Genomic DNA, 15,794 nt, shown 5'->3' with positions numbered 1-15,794 from the left:
AGTTGTATTTATTTGTGGTGACCCGAGAGAGGGGTCTCACAGCGCTTGGAGCCCGAGCCAATGAGAAACCGACATGTCACGAATGACATCCCAATTACTCATCAACCCAAAACCGCAAGGCCTTTTGGATTTAGGTTGTTGGTTTATAAAATATTTTCTTGGACAAATCATTTTAGCAACTGAACAACATATTTTCAAAAGCGGAATTTAAAATCGGCCATAAGCTTTGGGCTTACAACCGGAGCCCAGCTTTGGAAAACAATTCACTAATTAACTTCAAGTATGAGAGACGTGCCCCAGGGTTACGGGTCTCCCGAAATTTTGTAAATAAGTGAGTAGAAGACAAATAAATATTGTGCACGTTTATTGAAAATACTTTAAAAAGAGGCAACCACAAACATTTGTTTTCTTTTATAAAACATATGCAACATGCTTCACACAACTTGGAGCTCCGAGATACTTACCTACCGGCTACTCTAAAACAGTCCCTGACCAGCCTAGTTCGTCATCCTTCGAGAACCGACCAACTACTCAGTAGTGCTTGTGACTACAAGTAGCGAAAGTGTCCATTTCCTAGCCCTGAGTGTCCTATGACTGGTTCACCGTCGGTACTTACTCTTCCTCGACGCACATAGGAGCACAGCCCCCTCCAGAGGTTCACGATTATCAACACCGTGGGATGCCTAGGAATCAACGCGTTTAGGTCCCATTCACTTTCAGGTCACAAGTACAAATATACAATGGGTACAGTATCTCAACACACAAGTCTAGCCTCAATTTTTGGAATCAGTAATCATCAGTCATGAAAACACAGATATCATGAGGCACCAACTAATGAACAACCAAAAACGTACTTGCAGGCAACATACTATCATACTAGAGCATTCCACATATGAGAAAGCCTCTAACAAGGAAAGGACAGCTCACCCTACCTGGATATGGCGTGCTCACCCAAACTTATTCGTTTTCATTGTTTAATGTTTCGTCCAATTCTAAATGCACACGCCCGAGTCCTTTGTAATAAAAATAAAATCAATGAGTAAGTTGATAACATTACAACTCAACTAACTGAGCAACCCAAATCTTTTACTCAAATCCCTTGAAGTTCATTGAATTATCTTTTGATCAAAACAACGATCTAGAACTTATGCTTGAAGGAATTTCTTTTAGTAGATAAAATCTATTACCCATTCCCAAACAATCCAAATGATCCAAATGAAGTAACATTTGGTCATTTGGGATATGGTGATCGAACTTAATACTTGTGTCCATTAAACGTAGTTCGGATCAACTCATTTAACCTTTCTTTGTTTAGCATTCTTTCAATAATAAAAAAAAAAGGATAATTCACCATCCTCGAATGATTTTGTTTACTATGTTCATTTCGAGGTATAATACCACTTGAGTACTTCCATTTGTAAATTGTTTCATGACTTTAATCCAATGTCCTAATTTAACTCAATCAAATAAAATCCACCATTTTCACTTCCGAATCCCACTCAACATTGATAACTACTCAAGCTCCTCATTTTCTTTCACAACAACATTTACTTTACAATATGACAATTCAAACTCCGTCATCATTTTAACTAACAACACTAATCTTCTACCCATATTTAGCCATTTCATGCTTGTCCACATTTAAGCTAAATTCACAACAATCGATAACTCAAAGGAGCATTAACCATTCAAGCAGCATACCAACTTTTCATTCCATTCGATAACAACCACTAGAATTTTACAATCAGCACACCAAAACCCGTAGTCTGGCATGGACCAACACTTACCATTCTTCTTTTCCCGATTGGAAGTTCATTCATCGTGACTGCATTCCACAACCATCAACTATTTGGATCCCTAGCAAACAAAATACCATCAATGAACAACCCTCAACCAATCTTTCATCCAAAACAAAGTTTGGAAATCCTTACCAATCTCCAATACCAGTTAGGCTGGAAGTTTGGTGCCGAAATTTCTTATGGTCAGGTTCCATTGATTCACGTGGAGTTCCCTTAATTGCTTGGAAGAATTGTTGTTATCCAGTGGAAGAAGGTGGTTTGGGTCTTAAGCAATTGGTGGTTTTAAATCGTTCTTTACTTCTCAAAAAAGCATGGGATATTTTTACTCTTCTATCTCTGACGGTTGTACTCTTCTTCGTGCTCGGTTTTGGCGTGATGGGAGGTTGCGGGTCTCCTATGCTATTTCTTCTATTTGGCCTAGGTTGAGGCGCTTTTGGCCAAGAATAATTGAGAATAGCATGTGGTTAATTGCGGATGGTTCAAAGATTAATTTTTGGAGAGATAATTTTGTTGGCAGACCATTAGTTGATTTAATTAGATTGCATGATGGAAACGTTAATCATCTTAATGATACTATTGGTGAGTATATTGAAGATGGAGCTTGGAATTTTCCACATTTGCTTCAACTCCACCTCCCAGGCTTATGTGATTTTTTGCAGCAACAAATCCCTATATCAAGGGATGCTCATGCAGTAGATACTTTAGTTTGGATGCCTTCTTCATCAGGTACGCTTAGTGCTAAAGAAGCCTTTACTTTCTTAAGGTCTAAACTTGCTTCAATTGAGTGGTGTAAATTAATTTGGTGCAAGTATGTTGCTCCACGTATGTCTCTTTTGGTCTGGAAAGTATTGTGAGGCCGAGTCCTTTGTGATGATTTTTTGCAGACACGTGGAGTCTCTTTTGGTTCAATTTGCTTGCTTTGTAGGAAGCATGGTGAATCATAGAGGTTAATTGGCATCCTCCTCTAATTGGTTGGGTTAAAAGTAATACTGATGGGGCATGGAAAATGAACTCACCGAGTGCGGGTTATGGGGGAGTTTTTCGAGACTATAAGGGTGAGGTTCTTGGTGCTTTCTCCTCCAGTTTAGATATCTCAAGCTCAGTTGCAGCCGAAGTAATGGCAATAATCAAAGCTATTGAGTTGGCTTGGGTTCGGGACTGGAAGCATGTTTGGCTAGAAGTTGATTCATCTCTTGTTCTCACATTCCTTCGCTCTCTTCATATGGTGCCTTGGCAACTTCGAGTGGAGTGGGGTAATTGTCTTCATTGGATTTCTCAGATGCACTTTCGTTCTTCACACATTTCTCGAGAGGGTAATCAAGTTGCTGATGCTTTAGCTAATTTTGGTGATTCTTTGTCTGATATAATTTGGTGGGATTCGATTCCTCAATTTGTAATTTCTTTTTCTGCCCGAGACCATTTAGGTCTTCCTAATTTTCGTTTTAGCTAGTTTGCAGTGCTTTAGTTGTTCTTGAAGAGGCATCTCTCTTCAACCTTTTGAGGGGTAAGGTTGTTATCTTCCCCTTGCATCGTCTTGATGTACTCGTTTTTCTTTTTCTTTTAATAATTTTCCCTCGCTTTGTCGAGGTTTGCTAAAAAAAAAAAAAAGGTTGAATCAACAGTTTCTCCCTCCTCCAAAATCTCCAAAATCTCCAAAACCCAGATTCCATAATGCTGACAGGTTTCAAATTAATGAATAGAGTTAGGATTTTCAATCTAGATCAAACCAGAAGCCTCAACTAAGGAGAAGGGATAAAATCCAGCTTACCAGACGAAAATAGCAAGCCGGTGGCGCCCACGGCGGCTCACACACAAGCGGCGGCGGGTGTAGCAGCGTTTGCGGAATTAGGGGTTGGAACTAGGGGGCTTTGGTTGAATGAGAGACACTGACTCTACTTTAGGGAGTTTTGGAGCTCAATTTTAGTGACAATCTTGTTGTTGCTGAAGCAAAGTTTGCAGCCTTAACTACTCCTCAACTGGTAGAGGCTTGAGCTTTCATTTATGGGTCTAATTGTTTTGGATGAAAAAGGAACACAAAAGCTATCATTGTCATAAAGACAAATAATTGATCTATTCTGGTAGGAAGTTACGTATGAATTGAAGGAAAAATATGACACACAATTAGTATTGCAATCAAAGGAGGAGCTGCAGTAAATATTAGTAATAACAAAAGAGAGAAAAAGTATGGCATGCATGCTTATATATTGATATTTTCCAGTGACACTAGGACTGCAGACGTAGGAGTGCTGCTCTAATGAATAAGTTAAAATTACTGAAACCACATAAGTATCAAAAGAAAAAGAATAACAAAATTATATACCAGATTTGAAACAGAACATACTACATCGTGTCCCTTCATATGCATTTTCCTGAAGTCTTCTTTAGTTGTGGGTTTTTTGATTTGGTTAGTTAATGTCAATTTCTATTCCTGTTCTTTCATAGGGTGGAAGAAAAGAAGAGTGGAGAGGCAGAAAGTAAGCAGCTGCAAATGAGATCTAACAACGTTTGATGAGTTTATGCGCTGGTTTCCATTCCATTCATTCTTGAAAGTTTTAATACCAAACTACTGCACAGAACATGGAGAGCGAAAAGGTCTATGATAAGGTGACTTAGGTGAGCCTATGCACATTGCTCTGTTTGTCTTTTCCTTATGGTTTTGTAGTTGACATTTGGATTGAAGCTGTACGTTTATGCAGTTTAAGATTGCAACAGCCTTGAAGATACAGTTTCTTAATGAAGAAGTTGCTGAGAATTCTTTCCCACGCAAGCTACAAGTAAAATTTGTTTTCTGATTGAATCTTACATTGCAGATATTCATTTGATGGAGATATATTGGCTTTTGGTTTCATTTGAATATCTGAAATTCAAATGATCTTTAGTGGTTACTGTCAAAACTCAATTTTAGTGAAAACTCTTCTAATTACCTAAAATCTATGAACACCAATAATGGTGCACCTCAATTTTTGGTAGGAGGCGTTTTGGTTATTGAAATAATGGAATTGATGTGCGGGTGGGACGCATTGATGGAAACAATCCACAAAATAGTAGAGAAGAAGCAGCATTTAACCGGACAGATATGTATGGAAAGGACTCTAATTCATCTTCTGGATTAGGTAAAATGTGAATCCTTGATTCTCATGGTTCATTGAACTGCTTTTGGGATTGCATGGGCGAACTTGAAGGAAAAATTAGAATGGTTTTTGGGACATGTGCATGCTAGAGATGGTGACTTATGAATACCCTTCCAATGAATGTAGAAACTGAGCTCAAATGTATAGGAAGGTTTCTTCTGTAAGTTGTCTCAGACTAACTTGCCTTTTGTTTTATCAGGGTATCACTAAGGGTCCATTACACTTTGTAGGAGATAAAGCCTAAGATGATGTGTATGATGTGTTCGCATGGTTTGATATGTATATTTACTTTCTTTGTTTCCCTATTACAATATCAAAGATATTTTAATTTTGAATATATATATATATATATATATTGATAAACGTTGTGTACTTCAGTAGTTGGGTTGTGTAAATGCTGTTTTATTTGTTAACAAGGAGTAATGCCATTTTTTTGTGGGAATTGGACAATATATTGAATCCAATTCGACTCTTTAGAGGTTAGATATCCTTTAATAACTTCTCTTTTACAGTGGATGAGAGTGAAATGGCAGATATGTCCTAGAGGGCTCAGAGCTTATCGAGAGGAAAGTAGACTTAAAGTTGGTTTATACTCTATGTAAGTGAGAGATCCAACTTCCACGCTCTATTGTCGTCAACCAGAATTAGTTAATTTGTTATATACATGCAGAAGCTTGAAGATTTCATAGAAGTTGAATTCAGGAAGTTTTCCATGAATTTAGGTAGCTAGGTTCTTGGAGTTCTTTTCACTCCAATCATTTCCTTTTTGATTATTATTTGATATCCAATTTGTTAGGACAAGAGTTTTCATTATTGTCAACTTGATAAATTTGGATGCGGGAATAATTAGTTTTCAACATTGAAGGTTGTTTGCAGATTCCCTAACTCTCTTCCTTTTTCTTTGTGCAGTGCATTTCAAGGAATTCATACGAGAGATTCTTTTTATTACGATGTCTAGTAGGTACTTAGACTTGCATTCTCTCTGAGTTTTCCTCAGCTTTGATCGATGAATAAAGTTGGTCAAATATCAGTATTTGATTTTCGGTTCAGCAAATCATCCATTGGAATTGGATCAGGTTTAAGTTTATGTTCAGTAATCTAAATCGAGTGATGTGTGTTTATAAGAGGAGGAATTGATTCAGGTGCATTTTTGTGAGAAACTTCATGGTTTCAAGAGAGTGAATGCATGCAGGAGAAAGGACTACCTTGCACAACACAGAGATGTAATTGATTATGGAGAGGCTGTTATCATGCGTGGTTTGATTGAGAGGCTGTTGTCATGCGTGGTTTGATTAATGTATAAGATATGCTAAATTCTCTATCTAGCATATTTACATAGATATAGAGATTAATCACGGTTTTAGTAAGTTGAATTTAACTTTCGTTGTAAGGATGCAAATATATACGGATATACTACATTACTACACGTTGATTCTATATTTACCCCTAATTGATATAAAATATGCCAAGTTTTGTTTCTTTCTTGAAAAACATAGTCTATATGCCAAAAGTACTTCAAGAAAAGCCGGATATCCCCAAGATTCATAAAAAATAAGCCGGGACAATCAAGACATCCCTTATTTTCTGTAACCAGTTTGAATGTGCTGCTATGTATTGCTGATGGGACAATAATATTTTATAACCAATGCAAAGAAATATATTTACAAGTTTGTAGCACTTTGATTATGTATTTCTAATTTATAGTATAAAGGAAGATATAGGGAGAGAGAACGCGCCTCACGCGCGGCGAAAAGGAGAGAGAGAAAAGTTTGTAGCACTTTTTAATTTTCATGTAAAGAAATATATTTTCAAGTTTGTAACACTTTTTAATTTTTCATTGAAAACAATTTCGCTAATGCATTACTACAACTAGATAGGACTATGGTCTACTCCTACTGATCAACGAGTTTGTAGGGATTAAAAAATGAGACCTAGCAGAGTTGCTCTGCTAGGGTTAGGAGTTTGCCGGCATTGGCCTCGCTACTCATGAATTGTCCCTCGTCCTCGATGGGGTTCGTTTCTGATACCATCACTGGGATCGGATGAAAGGTACTCTTTGTCTGGCGTTGCCATGCCACTCGGGCTGTTGATTGGTCAAGGGATCGGGATCTGGGGATTGCGATCGAGCTCTGGCCAAGTTTTGTAGCCGTCGTCGGAGCGCAATCAGATCAGATTTTTGGTTGAGGGGTTGAGGCCCAACCATGGTTGGTTGAAAGGCATGGCGTCCGACAGTGCTCAGGGCGGTGCGACAGATTGGGGCTTGATGTCTCGCTCGGTATTGGGAGAATCACTGGAGGCGGAGAGTAGGGGTGGATCGGCAAGACCCAAATGAGCACGTCTTAAAGTTGGGGATACAATTCAGTCTGGTGGGGGTGTGCATTCTTTCCAGCAAGCAACGGCAGTGTGGCAGTCTGCGGGCACCGACGGCGCGAAGACCAACCTCTGTCAGATCAGAGGGAGTTTGCGGCAGGAGGCCAGTGACGGCGGTGCGACACTTCTGTTCAAGCTCGGGATGGAGGTGTGGCAGTTCAGTGCTGGAGTAAGGCTCCACAATTGCAGAATCGGGATTGGTTATCTCCAGCGAAGGAAGGCGGGACTTTGGCTGAGGTCGAGGTCAGAGCAGGTTTGGGTGCCCAGAGAGTCTTTGGGTACCCAACTGTGGATTTGGGCCTTTTTTTGGTTGGGCTGTTCAAGATGGACCTTTGATTGGGTTTTATGTTCTGTTTGGATTTGTATATGGCATCTAGGGGAATTTTTGTGGGCTCATTTTTCGGCTGCACTTTGGAATTGGATTTTCAGCTACTTAGGTAGAAGATTGCTCTCTACTCAACATATTATTTTGCGTGGAGTAGGCAAGGTCGGTCACATTACCGGCAGTTACCTTGATAGACGGTTACCCTCTATTCGACAGATATCTTTGCGTGGAAGTATGGTTGGCCATACTATTGGTACTGTTTTACATTGCCCGGGCTCTGCCCAGTGCTTCATCAAATGCTTTATAGCATTCCTCATTATTCTTGTTAGGTTTCATTTTCGATGCCCTGTTGCATCTAGTATTGTTTTTATTATGTTTCAATTTGATGTAGTTACTACATCTTTAAGTTATAATATTTCTTAGGGCAAATTACTGGTCCTCCCCTGTACTTTAGGTGCGTCTACAGTTTAGTCCCTAACATCTTAATTTTAACAAATAACTCCCTATACATTTAAATCTCACACAATTTGGTCTAAAATGACCATTTTACCCCTCACTTCCTCTTTTTTTTTTTTTTTTTCCTATCCTCTCTCTCTCTCTCTCTCTTTCTCTCTCTCTCTCTCTCTCTCTCTCTCTCTCTCTCATTCTGCACATTTCAAACCAAGACATAAACACCCATTCTGCACATGCAAACAACATCGCAGTATCGCATAGCCAATCCAATTCCTCATCTTTCAAAGATTAACATCCAATTATCACCAAGTACAAAACTGTGATTCAAGGTAGGGATTATACCTTTGTAAATCTGAAATCAACTTCAATTTACCCAAATTCAGTTCCTAGAACTCACTGCCGAGACAGGGATGGTGACGAACTGATGATTTTCACATCAACAACTCGACAAACTTCTCGATTATTGACCTATAAGTGCAGCTGAGCAAGAGACAGAGCCCAGAAAGGCCGAAGTAGTCGGACGTTTAAGAACAAGGCGGAGCCGTAGCTACCCAGAAACGTAAACCATCAAAACTTCATCCAATTCGAAAACTAATTACACAGGCTTGAAGATTATGACGAGATGAGTGAATTTCACACCACATGCAACTTAATCGGTCGCCGGAAAACACCACAGAACCTTCGGAGCAGTCGCTGCTTCTCGCCGTCGATTCTCTCTCCAAACTTAACTATTTGATGAACTGAGACCAGAGATGTGACGACAACGAAGAGGTAGAGGCATTGGACTCGACAGATTTGGTCGACAAAAAGAAAGACATGGAAATGAAGCTTACTGTTTCTGGGTCTTGTTTGGATCTTGGTCAGCATCTTCTTCCTCATCTCTTGTTTCGGCGTCGGCTGGTGTAATGACTTCGGGGTTTGGCTGATTGATGGTTGCTGAGTCGAGTGACGGTGACGGTGAGGCGAGATGGAGGCTTGAAAGCAGAGAAAGGTAATGGAGGTGTGGCGTCGTGGGCTAGAGGACCTCACGCGGAGGCTGCCGATCGTGTTTTGGCAGCGAGGAGATTGGGCTTGGATCGGATTTCCATCTTGATTTGGTTGATAGTGATGGCGACGTGAGGTGGTGGCCGGATGTGGTGTTTCCGGCAGTAAAAGAGGAAAGAAGAGAGAAGAGAGGTCGGGAAGAGAGAGATAAAGTAGTGCGGCCAAATGGAAAGAAAGAGGAAAAAAATGAGGCACAGATGTCGGCTCCGTCGCTGAGGCACCAGGCGAGGTGGCGAGGTCGAAGAGGTAGGGTCCGGCGAGGGCAGTGTCCTGAGGGAAGATGCAGATGAGGTGGGAGAGGCTGCAGTGGGTTTTGGATCGCACTGCTGAGCCGAGAGAGAGAGAGAGAGAAGCAGAAAAAATAACAAACAAAAAAAAAGGAAAAAAGAGAAGAATTTAAAATAATAAAAAAAAAGGAGTTACAATTTTGGACCAAATTGTTGAAATTCGAATGTCTAGGGAGTTACTTGTTGAAATTAAAATGTTAGGGACTAAACTGTCAACTTGCCCAAAGTACAGGATGTGAATAGTAATTTGCCCTATTTCTTATTATTATTAATAAAGTGGTTGACTATTATCCTAAAAAAAAACTAGATAGGACTATAAAACCAGCAGCATTGCGCGAGGCTGCTATCTAGTTACCATGTTAAAAAGAGGACTCAATTTATTATATGAAAATAGATAAATTGTTTCCGTATCTTTAACATTTTATTTAGGGTTAAATACTGCTTACTCCCTACACTTATAGGGTTTTATCGTTTCAGTCTCTGACCTTCGAATTTCACCTAAAAAGTCCCTAAACTCCCAATTTCCTCCCAACTGGTCCCTGCCGTCAAGCATCCATTAAAAACTCGGTTATCTTCCCCTAAAAAGTCTATTATACCCTAAATTACTTTTTAAAAAAAAAATTGTCTTCCTCTCATTTTTTTTTCTTTTTACCTCTTCTTCTTCCGGTTCTCTCGGATCCTTTTGTTCATCTCCTCATCAAGATGGTTCCAATCCACAGACCTTCAAGAGGTGAAATGAAAAAAAGAAATAAAGGAGAGAAAGAAAATAAATTTAAAAAAAAAATTAAGTGAGGGAATTATAGACATTTTCGGCAACTTTAACAGAAAATTTTGACGGCAGGGACCAATTAGAAGGAAATTGAGAGTTCAAGGACTTTTTAGGTGAAATTCGAAGGTCAGAAACTAAAACGATGAAACCCTATAAATATAGGGCACGTTTACTTACTTGGAATGAAAGGGAATGATTACGGGGTAAAAACATTCCTGCGTTTACTAACACATAAAGGAATCGGAATGATTCCGGGTAAAAGAATTCATGCGTTTACTAACACATGAAGGAATAGGAATGGATGTAGGTCCCTGATTATACGCATTTATATGCGTATAATTATATCTAAAACACTAGAATTAAGCTAATCTCCAAAGTAATTATTATGTAATTAATCTATTTCTATTTATATTGTAGTAAATAAGCGGATTTGTGGATTTCGGAAAAAGTGGCGCAAAATTGGAGTAATTTGAGGTTTCCGAAAAAAAAAGACGAAAGTCAAGCTTGAGACAAGTACAATGAAAGGAGCGAAACTTGATGAAATTGCAGCAGAATTAATTAAACTAATTAATTTTAGTTTAATTGGAGAATGAGGACAGCTTAACAATTAATTAAACCAAATTGGTTTAATTAACCAAAAAGGAGCTGCCACATGTCGATCATTTAATTAAACAACCCCTTTGGTTAATTATCCATTTTGCTGCCTTCTTTCCCTTCATCACGTGGTGCACTAGCATGGCCACCATTCTTTTAATCATTTTTTCTCTCACACAAAGGCCCATACCACAATTTCATTCTGCTGATTTTTTTTTGGATCTTTTTTTCTCTATCATTTGCTGACGTCACTAGCACATGACCTTATCTTCCTCTCTTGCAAAACGATCAGCCACACATTGAATGAAGAATACCCTGCAGCCACACACCCATATATATATATATCCCCTCTCTCTCTCTAACAGAAAAGAAGCGTCGCACCACAAAATAGAGGCAGCCCCTTTGGGCTGCTCTCTTCTCTCTCCTCCTCCCTCTTCATTTTCTTTAGTTTCTTTAGTTTTATTTTGGGAATTTAGAAATACTCACTCAAGGCTTTAAGAGAATCATCATCAAGAGCACCACACATCTTATTTTTGGGTAGTTGGGTGAAGAAATTGTTTGGTTCATACTAGCTCATAGCTAGGAGTGACCAAGCTAACTCTCCCCTCTCTTCCTTATTATCTATTCCATAATTTTATTTGCTATTGATGATGTATTTGACTATGGATAGTGAGTAATTCAATTTTGGGAGTTAGGGTTGTGAAACCCCAACTCATCTTGTATAAATATTGATGCTTTACTTTTAATAAATGCAATTTTCATTGTGTATGCTTTAAATCCGAATTTATTGGTCCTTAGAAGCATGTTTCTAGGCTTTGTCACCCTTTGAAATTATGTTATGGACAATTGTGATGAATAGATTGATAAATTGACAACTTATTAGTCTTGTTGCATCTAGGATTTTAAGTGTGGTGACCATTAGCTAGCTTAATTGTAGCTAAGCTTGCTTGGGTCTCTATTATCTTGCACTCTAGGCCTCTAATTTTGGATATTGCGGCCTTAACCGGCGTAATGCCTAAATTAGAGAGTTGATTGTGGCCCTAACCGGCATAATCAATACACCGAAAGGATAATTGGTTTAGTAGCCTTGACCGGTACTAGATACGGGACTCGACACATATAGGAAATGCATGTATTTGTAAAATTGGCATTGATATTTGCAAGATAGTTAGTGTGAATCACCCGACACTCCCATGTTCCCATTAATTTGAAAACCCAAATTTAATTTTTTAGTTCGTTAATTAGTTGTTTAGTTTACTTTTCGGTTGCGTTTAGTTTAGTTAATTCACAATTCAAAACTTCCTACAAATTTCGACTCATTTGTGCATATCCACCACTAGGCTCTTAGTTTTGATTAGGCTTTGGTGAAAACCAAAGCCGAGCATTGCTAAGGCTTGGTGCCTTAGATTAGCCTTTCTATTCACTTTATTTTTATTTTGTTTGCTTAGTGACTTTAGTTCCGACCACCCAAGGATTGTGGGTTAGCCACTAATCCCCGTGGTACGATAATCTTTGGGCTCAATATTTCCCTTACTTGACAACGATTCGTACTCTTGCGAGAGCATATGCATCAAGTCAATGAGAAATTGCTTGGTTCATACTAGCTCATAGCTAGGAGTGACCAAGCTAACTCTCCCCTCTCTTTCTTATTATCTATTCCATAATTTTATTTGCTATTGATGATGTATTGGACTATGGATAGTGAGTAATTCAATTTTGGGAGTTAGGGTTGTGAAACCCCAACTCATCTTGTATAAATATTGATGCTTTACTTTTAATAAATGCAATTTTCATTGTGTATGCTTTAAATCCGAATTTATTGGTCCTTAGAAGCATGTTTCTAGGCTTTGTCACCCTTTGAAATTATGATATGGGCAATTGTGATGAATAGATTGATAAATTGACAACTTATTAGTCTTGTTGCATCTAGGATTTTAAGTGTGGTGACCATTAGCTAGCTTAATTGTAGCTAAGCTTGCTTGGGTCTCTATTATCTTGCACTCTAGGCCTCTAATTTTGGATATTGCGGCCTTAACCGGCGTAATGCCTAAATTAGAGAGTTGATTGTGGCCCTAACCGGCATAATCAATACACCGAAAGGATAATTGGTTTAGTAGCCTTGACCGGTACTAGATACGGGACTCGACACATATAGGAAATGCATGTATTTGTAAAATTGGCATTGATATTTGCAAGATAGTTAGTGTGAATCACCCGACACTCCCATGTTCCCATTAATTTGAAAACCCAAATTTAATTTTCTAGTTCGTTAATTAGTTGTTTAGTTTACTTTTCGGTTGAATTAGTTTAGTTAATTCACAATTCAAAACTTCCTACAAATTTCGACTCATTTGTGCATATCCACCACTAGGCTCTTAGTTTTGATTAGGCTTTGGTGAAAACCAAAGCCGAGCATTGCTAAGGCTTGGTGCCTTAGATTAGCCTTTTTATTCACTTTATTTTTATTTTGTTTGCTTAGTGACTTTAGTTCCGACCACCCAAGGATTGTGGGTTAGCCACTAATCCCCGTGGTACGATAATCTTTGGGCTCAATATTTCCCTTACTTGACAACGATTCGTACTCTTGCGAGAGCATATGCATCAAGTCAGTCCCACCTCCTTATCAGGAATCGATTCCTGAATACTCAGGAATTCGATTACGAAGGGGGGAGATGGGTTTAGGAATCATTCCTCCAGAATCAATACCGATTCCTTTCTTCTCCCATTCCACTTGTCTCCGATTCATGATTATTTTCCATTCCAAGTAAGTAAACGTGTCAATAGGGTGTAAACAATAATTAATCCTTTTATTTATTTAAGACGAACACTCATAAGAACACAATGATAAACTATCTAACCCAAACTAATAAAAATAAGTTACTAACAAATATAAATTAGAGATATTAACAAGATACAAAATGTGCTCATCACTATCAAATCCATTTTAAAATGCAAGAAACAAAAGCGTATTTTTATTGCTATCTGTCCCATCCAAAAAGAAATATGAAGATTTAACGTAAAGTCTATATTGATGGAAATTCTTCTATGCATTGGCAGTACAAGCGAACTAGCAGATCTAGCAAATCTCAACGATTGATATTGTTTCTGGTGGCTTTCTCCGGGTACCTCACACAGAATGCTATACCGTCTGGGGCACCGATCAACTCCTGAATCCTATATCAAGAACACAACGTCAGAGGGATAAACCGTACCGGACGGTTTATACCTCTCCGATGTCTGAGTGAGAAACTAATAGATGTAGAGATCAAACTGTGTATATAGGAGTTATTACCCGTGAAAGGTGGTTGTGCTAATGTCTTTATACTCAAGCGTGGGAAGGGAGTCTCCCCTATCCTCGATGTGGGACACAGGTTGTTCTTCTAATGTCATATCAGCTCTCTTGTTGCGTAAATAGATGGGCTGTGCTGGCCTTGCCCTCGGGCCTTGGGTGCCCAGGGTGGCATCCCATGTGAGGCCCGCCATGGTGGGTCGTGAACCCGGCCCATGGCGTAGTACCTGGGAGTACCGAGGGGGCTCAGAGGCTAGTGCCAAACCTAGTTGACTCCCCAGTATGTACAAGTCCCCCAAGTTCCCGTTCAAGATGTTTCTTGGGTGGGGACTTTATTTTAGTCTCAAGGTTTGGCACTAGTGTGCCTATAGGTAGTCCCCCAAGTTCCCTCAGAAGAGAAATCTTGAGCGGGCTACGCTGTAGGTAAGCCACCTCGGTGGGACAATGAGGTTGAGTCCCTAGTACTGGATGGGGTCGAGAATTTGAGCCTCCGGTACCCAGTGGGGTATAGAGAGAGGGTTTGGCTCCGATACCCGATGGGGTAAAAAATTTGAGCCTCCGGTACCCAGTGGGGTAAAGAGAGGGCTTTGTTCCGATACCCGATGGGGTAGAAAATTTGAGCCTCCGGTACCCAGTGGGATAAAGAGAGAGGGCTTGGCTCCGATACCCGATGGGGTAGAAAATTTGAGCCTCCAGTACCCAGTGGGGTAAAGAGAGGGCTTTGTTCCGATGCCCGATGGGGTAGAAAATTTGAGCCTCCGGTACCTAGTGGGATAAAGAGAGAGGGCTTGGCTCCGATACCCGATGGGGTAGAAAATTTGAGCCTCCGGTACCCAGTGGGGTAAAGAGAGGGCTTTGTTTCGATACCCGATGTGGTAGAGAATTTGAGCCTCCGGTACCCAGTGGGGTAGAGAGAGGGCTTTGTTCCAATACCCGATGGGGTAGAAAATTTGAGCCTCCGGTACCCAGTGGGATAAAGAGAGAGGGCTTGGCTCCGATACCCGATGGGGTAGAAAATTTGAGCCTCCGGTACCCAGTGGGGTAGAGAGAAGGCTTTGTTCCGATACCCGATGGGGTAGGCGGTGCATGTCGGCCACTTGGGGCAGACTGGGTTGTGCAATAAATGTCCGTCCCTTCGCCTGCAAAGGCCTCGAGAAATGGGGGAATGTGTGGGACACGTGTAGCGATCCTATGGTTGAGGTCTTTTCGGTTTCGACGGCCCTGATGTATTGGAGATTGAATTTAAGAGGGAAACCGACTGTTTTCCCTCACTTTCGTGAAAAAGAAGCTCAGAAGATTCAGCGAAGAGAAAGGGAGAGCCAAAGCGAAGAGAAAGGGAGAGCCAAGGGAGAAGTGTGAGTGCCTGTGGAGTGATAGATCGATCGTCTGCCGAAGAAGAGGTTAGATCTCTCGCCCTGCTTGTACGATTTAATTTATTTATTTGTCAGGTCTATTGTTTCTGTTTCTGCCATGGCCGTTTCTGTTTGTGTTTTTGTTCCTCTTGTTTGCATAGACAGAAACGAACAATGCCAGTGTCGTTGTCCTTCTGTTTTAGATTTCCGGGTTTGTTTCACTTTTTGGGTTTTTCATTGAGTTTCTGGGTTTTTATGGGTTTTGGCTTGAATTTCTGGGTTTTTATGGGTTTTGGCTTGAATTTCTGGGTTTTGGCTAGGCAAACCCTTGTGCTTCTGGTTCCAGATAACGAGATTTGAGGTCCCCGGTACCGTAGTTAG

General features: G+C 40.0%; 1 long non-coding RNA gene across 1 annotated transcript; it reads left to right on the top strand.

The window, feature by feature from the left end:
• The first annotated feature begins 3,715 nt into the window (after positions 1-3,715).
• Positions 3,716-4,799, top strand: LOC121053140. The gene is made up of 3 exons (XR_005810887.1): positions 3,716-3,778; positions 4,242-4,412; positions 4,496-4,799. It is a non-coding gene; the product is annotated as an uncharacterized LOC121053140 (long non-coding RNA).
• The last annotated feature ends 10,995 nt before the right edge of the window (positions 4,800-15,794 follow it).

Source organism: Rosa chinensis, chromosome 5, assembly GCF_002994745.2.
Source record: "Rosa chinensis cultivar Old Blush chromosome 5, RchiOBHm-V2, whole genome shotgun sequence".
NCBI classification, from domain to species: domain Eukaryota; kingdom Viridiplantae; phylum Streptophyta; class Magnoliopsida; order Rosales; family Rosaceae; genus Rosa; species Rosa chinensis.
The sequence above is the reverse complement of the archived record's forward strand: the minus strand, read 5'-3'. Positions and strand labels throughout refer to the sequence as shown.